At 39.5% G+C, this 8790-nt stretch overlaps 1 long non-coding RNA gene across 2 annotated transcripts; it reads left to right on the top strand.

Annotated features, from left to right (window-relative positions):
• The first annotated feature begins 373 nt into the window (after positions 1 to 373).
• On the top strand, positions 374 to 5100 carry LOC135153281 (uncharacterized). Of its 2 annotated transcripts, none has more exons than XR_010292740.1 (4): positions 374 to 687; positions 2547 to 2648; positions 3061 to 3180; positions 3668 to 5100. It is a non-coding gene; the product is annotated as an uncharacterized LOC135153281 (long non-coding RNA). The 2 variants fall into 2 exon arrangements; XR_010292741.1 differs by having other exon boundaries at positions 374 to 691.
• Positions 5101 to 8790: the final 3690 nt, after the last annotated feature.

Genomic DNA, 8790 nt, shown 5'->3' with positions numbered 1-8790 from the left:
TCCAAGATTTTCTGCTCCAATGAAGTTCACTCAGAAACCATGATTTCGAACATCAATTCTATAAACAGATAATTAGTCTAGCTATTTCGTTTCAGAAACTTGGAATTCGCAGAGTCCAAAAGAACGACACTTCGCACAGATATCGTAGGGAATTGTGGGACGGAAAAAAATGTTTAATGCATGAGTACATGAATAAAACATTAGCGTTTTATCCAATCATACAAGTGCATTATGCGTATTTTGACGTCATTCTCATGAATAAAACATTGACCCTCCAAAATCAACCTTCAAATTGTCCACCGGCAGCCATGTTGGCTATGTACAAAACCTATGGGAAATAAAAACGCGCGGAAAGAGTTCCCTGAAGGCAAAGACCTTATAATATATTACTAGACCGAAAGCTGCGTGCGCGTTCAGCACAAAACAAATGAGATTAGGCTCCGCCTACCGCGATCATTTGAAGACAAAAATAAGCCCTCATTGACATTCATGAGCATGAAGATATTCATAATCCGGCCTTTTCATTGGCTAAGAGCGTCATTAATACGCGATTTCCCCGATTCTTTGTCATCGATACTAGTGGTATCGTGTTACAGAATTAATTATTCATTTGACCTCATTACGTCATCTAATTTATTCATTCTGAAACTTTTCTTTCCACACAAAAATGGACCTACGAACACTCCGGTGAGTACGTATAAATTGATATAACCACATTAATTCAGTGGACTATTTACACATTTCACACTGTATTTTGTGATCTTAGGTTATTTCTTTAACTAATTAGAGCATTTCCTATCATTCTTCTGTTAAAGAAAAGCAGAATTTGGTCTTTGAAATTGAAGTTAGATTGTCATCGTCGCCTGGCCCAGTGCAGCCTGTATGTTGGTTTTCAGTGGTTATGCCGCTGTGTCAACCACATGTATTTTGTACGGGCTCCTAGTCCTAGGCTAGCCGGCTGGGCATCGAGAGAAAATCGGGCCGGGAGCCCACGATTGATTAAAACAAGAAGAATGAAGCTTCTTTTTGTACACTGTATAACGTTAGATCTAGAGTAGAGGGAGATCTGCATCTATCTTCAGTAGATCGAGACTCAGTCAGGAATAAACTGTGAAGCGGAGTGTGGAAGAAGATATGCCTGTCATCATTGTGTCATTCCTCACTACTACTAGTAGTAGTACTAGGCCCTACTAGATTCTCGTCAGTTTCAGATATCAAATTTATTTTGCATAACTTCAGGCTTCTCCTGCATTTAGCCCCCACCCATTTTAATTCTTATTGTTATTTATATAGTTAGACTCGGTATTAGAAATAACATGTTGCTCTGCATGTTTGTCTTACTCTTATTATCAATAGATCAAGATCTAATTTCTAACATGCATGGTTAACAAAGCCTGGCCCTAGTCTTGCTTCTCAATTTTACTTTATCAGTTTATCATGTTACTTTACTTTTATCTATCGATGCTTGTACGTAGATCTAGGCCTACCTAATTCAAATCTAGTCATCTAACTTATACTTCCCCAACCCTTGACACGTACCCCCAGGGCTTAGGATCTAGGTCTATAATTTTAGGCCTAGGCCTAGATGTATTGTAGGTCTAGGCCTAAACGACTACATTTACATGTACGAGTATGACTGTGAGTGGACCAAGGACTAGATCTAGATCTACTCTCGGTCAATAATGGCAATGAAGGTTTAGCCAGGAATAAAAGTCAGACATAAAAAATGTCTAAATCGATATACATCTAGGTAAAGTCACCGAAGGGTTAGCTTTACATTCTACTTCTAGGTCTAGATAGATCGAGAGTTTATCGATAGTCTAGATCTATCTAGACTTTATTTATATTTTAGATACATGAATGCTGTCACGCAGCACTGATTCTGGTTGGACCAGATCTATACTTTCTTACAAATAGATCTAAACCTAGTGCATGAGATTATGAAATTATGTTGTTAAAATCAAATGAATTAAGATTTGGAATAAAAAGATGCAGATTTTTTTTTTTGGGGGGGGGCAGACATGTGAAAAAATTTAGAGACACCTGAAATTCAAAAAGCGAGGGCCCGAAGCAACCAATATTGCCTAGGGCTGTTTTTTTTTGCATTTTCTAAAGTAAAATTGAAGGATTTCATGCATTTCTTTTTTTTTATGAAGGTTTTCACATTTCAGCTCCCACCCAAACCCCTCCCCCTACACTGTTAGAAAATTTATCCTTAAAATAAAAGAAGTTCCTGCAGCAGAGTCTCGAGAACACCTGTAATTTTACCAGATTGCATAATCTTACATTATATCGTGTAAAATTACAGGAAATTGTATTTGGTGTATGGAACCTTACAAATTTCCTTAACTAAAACACCATTTTCCCCTTTGTAAACAGACCTGTTCTGTAGAAAAATTCCTGTTTTATGAATTTACAGAATGATTCTGTTATTGCTTTCTGCAAAATCTTGTTTTTTCTGTAAAATCAGATTTTTTAACAGTGTACATACGGCCATGAAAGAGATCACTTGACACTTATTGTTCTCTCTTTTCTTTCACAAACAGGTTGAGTTTGAAGAACAAGAAAAACAGTAGAGGTCTACCCGGTACCTATGGTTAAACATGATGATCATAAGTGCATGCATCATTTTGCAGATTCTCATCCAGGTATAAAAGTTAAACTAACCCATACAAAATTACAGATACATTACATGCATTGAAATGAATGTTAACCATGTTAACATTAAATAAAAACCTGAGCCACTGCTAAGAGGTAGGATCTATACTGAATATACACTTCTTATGTATACAGGCTCTCGACTCTCTCGAGTCTAAAATAGAACCAATGCCAAAAGTTATGTACCTTGGGCAAATTTATAAAATAAGGTCATATCCTTGATGTACTATTATTTAAATGGCCTTTTTATTTCCTATTTGTTTAGAAACAAAGCAATATTTATTTTTCATGTTTTATATTTTATAAAATTCATTTTATTCATTCTTTAGTGTGATATTCATATTTCATATTTGTAGATTTACAATTTTTTTAAATCTTATTATTTTACATTTTGTCCAATAGGATGATGCAGCTCTACAATTTCCATGGAGGTGATTGATGATGTTAAACAATTGGTGAAGTAGGCCTAATAGAACAGTGATAGGACCACAAAGAGAAATACAACCTACAGCAGTTATATGAGTGAGTTAGTAATTAGTGATTATTTTTAATAATGGGGGGTTTTCACAATTTTTTTAGGCAACAAATGGACCTGCCTTTGAAAAAACCATTTCAATTCTGTTTTTAGATTATAGTTAGGTGTCGTTTTTATTCGCAGATCAAAATATTCTGTGCAGCAAAACATATCAACTTTAATTCTGACTATTATATATAATTTATATGTTAATTCATATATTCATATTTATGGGAAACCTCTGACATTTTTTTTTATAGAGTACATGAAGTTATAATGGAGAGTGGTATGTAAACTGCATAGAATTTAAGTGATATGCTTTGTAGAAGTACAAGTTTATAATTAGTAGAAGTAAGATTTCCTATGTTATGTGATGAAGAAATATATATACCGGTATGTATAGTCTTACTTTTCTTAAAACATTTATGTTTTACAAATCATGACAATTTTGATTTAAATTCATTGATTTTCTTTCTCTATTTTTTCAATCTGCAGGACTGGTGTAACAGATGTTTTCATTCAAGAAATCCAACAAATTGAAGAGTGACTTAGCTTAGGAAGCACTTGATAAAGATGGAAAAGTTTTTTTTTTCAAGTCCAATTTTTTTTTTTTTTTAATTATAATCACAACCCCAAATTCATGAAGTATGAAATTTCCTGTTGATTTTCATTGAAACTGGTTGCAAAAGGAGAAGCTATAAACATACAAATAGGAGCGGCGAAGTGAAGTTGAAAGTGGGGGGGCATGCACAGGGAAAATGCTGTATTATGTGAAATTTTTAAGAAGTTGCAAGAGAGCAAAATTTTGACATTTTTAAAAAGAAAATCCAATTTTGTGATAGATTTCAACAAAATATTCAAAATGATATATTTCACCCTTTTTTTTGGGGGGGGGCAAGAGTCCTTCAAGCCCCCCCCCCCCCTTCATCTGTAGTGTACGAAACTGCTTATCTACCCCCACTCACATGAATTATTAAACTTCATGCACAAAGGATTTCCTTATTGTTTTCTTGTTTCAAAGGGCACTCGTCATGGTGACCATAAAACGGGTCCTTCTCAGGTGAAAGGGGCACAGAACAAGTTCTTTAGGAGCACTTTTCTTGGGTAAAAGGGGGCAGTTATTCGAGAAAGGGCACTTACAAGAAGGCGAGGGGGCACTTTTTAACACATAAAACGGGCCCTCAGATGAAATGGCACAGAACACGTTCGGGGGGGGGGGCATTTTTTGGTAAAAATTTGCATACAAGGAAGAGCACTTGGTAACACCTAAAACAGGTTCTCGTCAGGTGAAAGGGACACAGTACACGTTTGTGAGGGGGCATTTTTGTTACATAAAATTAAAGGCACTTTTCAGTGCTTCAAAAAGTAGGGGGAACTGTGCCCCCCAGGATCGCTGCCCCTGCATACAAAAAACATTTTCGTTCGATTCAATGTATTAACATACGCTTAAGAAAAAAAGTAAGGCTAAATCCTCTGATAATGTGATATTTTTTTCTGGCTATTAATAAAATTCACAACTAACCAGAAAATGCCTTCATGTCTTTTATTTGTATTCATATAGTATTTGAACAGAGCTAAAATGAAAGGGATTTGGAATTGGCAAAATGAGATGGAGATCGAGAGAGAGAAAGAGTGATGAGAAGGGGATTGAAAAGAGATGAGAAAGAAATGGAGGGGCACGTATGAAGAGATAATTTAGAGGGGGGGGGGTAGAGAGCACGAATGGTGGGAAGTAGGAACAAAGGGGTTGAAGAGAAGACGAGATTTATGGAAACCAGGAGACAGATAACAAGTGGGAAAAGAAGAAGGAAATATATGTAGGAGAAAGGCGGCACCAAAAGAACGTGAGTGGGAAAATTATTAAATGGAAAAAACAGAGCAAGAAATGCTGGAGAATAAAGGGGACAGGAAACGTATCAAACATGATAAACTGGGGCCCGTTTCATCATGAGTTACAAGTATGGTAATTATGATTGGTTATAGCCGTTACCATCGTAGGTAACTACGATGGTAACTGCTATAACCAATCATAATCTAGGTTACCACGGTAATCACAATAACAGCGATGTTTAAATAGCTGTAATTCATTATGAAACGGACGCAAGATGAAGAAAACAGGCAAGGGGATCCATGAGGGGGCCGGGCCCCTTGCGTATTCTTGAACAAAAGATTTTTTTTTGCTTCTCGAAATTTGTAACAAGAAATGTACTCTATTAGTGGTGACAGTTATTTTTTTCAGTAACCATACTCAACCAGTGAAAATTACCATCAAATTGTAATATGTTCTGCCCCCACCCCCCCCCCCTCCTAGAAAAAAAAAAGACTTTTGGGTCAGTGCAACAGCCCCCTTTGATCCGTTCGACGGCCTCTGCCGGCTATTTAGAGTCTAGATTCAATTCAATTATTTTATTTTCCACTTTCAATTTCATATTTACAATTATGATACAATTGACAAATTAAGTAACATATAATCACATTTGAAGTACATACAAAAATTGACAACATTATAAAATTACAATAGACAATTATCAAATCGAAATATAAATAATTGAAAGGGAGAGAGGGCCAACTGAAAAGCAGAGCTTGTATAATGTAGGCCCCCCCTAATATTGATTAATTAATATTGATTCTTTACATTTGTTAAAAACTAAGATTGCTGTATATCTTAACATGTGACAATTTGGGGGTGGCAAAAGCACTGTAGACCTCTTTACCTAATCACGACTTTTCATCTTCCCGTTTGGAATTATAGCAAATGCCTATAAAGGCCACCGCACACCTTACGACCCGACCAGTCGCCGACTGGCTTGCGACTGAGTGAGGGGAGATGTGACGTCACAGCGCATGTCAGCTTCAAAGTCGCAGACCGGTCAGAGACAAGTCGCAAGGAAAATCGGAAGGATTTGACATGTCGAATCCTTATGACTGGATCGCAAGCTCAATCCAAATTCCAGCCAATCAGACAGCAGAGTTGCACGACGCGTATGTGATAAACAACGCGCATACGCAGTAGTAAACGCATTCTCTTTGTTGTTATGCCAAAAAGCAAAAAGCGCATGCGTGAGTCGCAAATCGGATCGCAAGGTGTGCGGTGTCGTGGCTTAAGGCCACCGCACACCTTACGACCCGACCAGTCGCCGACTGGCTTGCGACTGAGTGAGGGGAGATGTGACGTCACAGCGCATGTCAGCTTCAGAGTCGCAGACCGGTCAGAGACAAGTCGCAAGGAAAATCGGAAGGATTTGACATGTCGAATCCTTATGACTGGATCGCAAGCTCAATCCAAATTCCAGCCAATCAGACAGCAGAGTTGCACGACGCGTATATGATAAACAACGCGCATACGCAGTAGTAAACGCATTCTCTTTGTTGTTATGCCAAAAAGCAAAAAGCGCATGCGTGAGTCGCAAATCGGATCGCAAGGTGTGCGGTGTCGAGGCTTATGACTGCCTTGCGATTAATCTCCCCTCTCTCAGTCGCAAGCCAGTCGCCGACCAGTCGGGTCGCAAGGTGTGCGGTGGCCTTTATGACTGCCTTGCGATTCATCTCCTCTCTCTCAGTCGCAAGCCAGTCGCCGACCAGTCGGGTCGTAAGGTGTGCGGTGGCCTAAGGCCACCGCACACCTTACGACCCGACCAGTCGCCGACTGGCTTGCGACTGAGAGAGGGGAGATGAATCGCAAGGCAGTCATAAGCCTCGACACCGCACACCTTGCGATCCGATCTGCGACTCACGCATGCGCTTTTTGCTTTTTGGCATAACAACAAAGAGAATGCGTTTACTACTGCGTATGCGCGTTGTTTATCATATACGCGTCGTGCAAGTCTGCTGTCTGATTGGCTGGAATTTGGATTGAGCTTGCGATCCAGTCATAAGGATTCGACATGTCAAATCCTTCCGATTTTCCTTGCGACTTGTCTCTGACCGGTCTGCGACTCTGAAGCTGACATGCGCTGTGACGTCACATCTCCCCTCACCCAGTCGCAAGCCAGTCGGCGACTGGTCGGGTCGTAAGGTGTGCGGTGGCCTTAAGACGCAATACAAAAATGCTTTGTTTTTAAGTGATATCGCTTGTGATATCGATACTTTATAGAGCGCAACGTATCGTCTCAGATTTGCACTTGCTTGATTCGCTGAATCCTTCGCGTCTCGAGCGCGTAACAAAATGAATACATTAATGAATTTGCCAAGTTGACCTTTGTCATTGCGCTGATGTGCGTATTGTCTAATACACGTACAAAACCACAGTTGACGAGGGAGCATCGTACGAAGTTAATATTAATGAGGGCTTATTTTAGCTTCTAATGGATTAAACAAAATGGCGGTAGCTTCGGGGGCTTGCCTGAAGGCCACCGCACACCTTACGACCCGACCAGTCGCCGACTGGCTTGCGACTGGGTGAGGGGAGATGTGACGTCATAGCTCTTGCCAGCTTGAGCGTCGCAGACCGGTCAGAGACAAGTCGCAAGGAAAATCGGAAGGATTTGACATGTCGAATCCTTATGACTGGATCGCAAGCTCAATCCAACCTCCAGCCAATCAGACAGCAGAGTTGCATATAACGCGTATTATGATAAACAACGCGCATACGCAGTATTGAGCGCAATTTCTCAGATGCTATGCCAAAAAGCAAAAAGTGCATGCGTGAGTCGCAGATCGGATCGCAAGGTGTGCGGCAACGAACGTAGAGGGCAGCAACACACAAGCGTGTTGCTCTAAGGAAGGTCAACTCCGCTCGAATTTTGTGACCACTTTAAAAAATAAGGTGGGGTTTTGGGAAATTTGTCGAGTTGATTTTTTTTCATTTGTTAATTTCAAATATTTTTTAATGAACAATTATTAGATCGGTTATTCTGGGTATTAATATTAAAAATATTACTTTTATTTTTAAAGAAAATATTTAGCTTAAATAATCATGATTTTGACATTTTTCCTCATTTTGGAATATTAAGCCTGTGACGAGGATACCTCATATCTCTTATTTTCTTCTGCTGAATTTCGCTGCACCACTAATAAATGCATAGACAACCACCGTAATAATCGAGGTCATTTTTCTGGCCTGGGTGCGCCGAGTCTGGGCCGGTCGCGCAGCTAGCTAGTGACGTTGATGATGCGCTGGGGCTTCAGGCGACTCGTCATAGATCTAGCAACTTAGACAATGACGTCTAATTTGCCTGGCCTGATTTGAAGTGTAATGGCTTCAGGGCTGATGTTTATCAACGATGATTGTTCAAGGTTAGATTTCAAATTTTAAATGTCATTTGACTTTTAAGTCTATAAATCTGAAATAAAGGCGCTGTATCCCCGAAATCCGGGTCTAAATTTCAACTCTGAGTCCGAGACCATGGCATGGACGGCGAAAAAACAACCCATGCTTCGGATGTATTGCATTGGCTGCGCGCTGCGCTGCAGCTGCACTGTGATGATGGGTTCAGCGAAGAGCTCAGAGAAAATAAGGTGGTTATATTCAATCCCGAGATGCTTTGCGAGTGGTCACAAAATCGTCTCGACGCAAATCACCTAATACAGCCGTCTGGTGAAATCGCTGATAACAACAATCACCGATTTGGTAATGATTTTAGTTTCCTGAAACTTATATTTGTAAAGTTTTAAATATC

Source organism: Lytechinus pictus, chromosome 2 (assembly GCF_037042905.1).
Source record: "Lytechinus pictus isolate F3 Inbred chromosome 2, Lp3.0, whole genome shotgun sequence".
Classification (NCBI taxonomy): Eukaryota; Metazoa; Echinodermata; class Echinoidea; order Temnopleuroida; family Toxopneustidae; genus Lytechinus; species Lytechinus pictus.
Note: the sequence above shows the minus strand (reverse complement) of the source record. Positions and strands in the feature narration are given on the sequence as shown.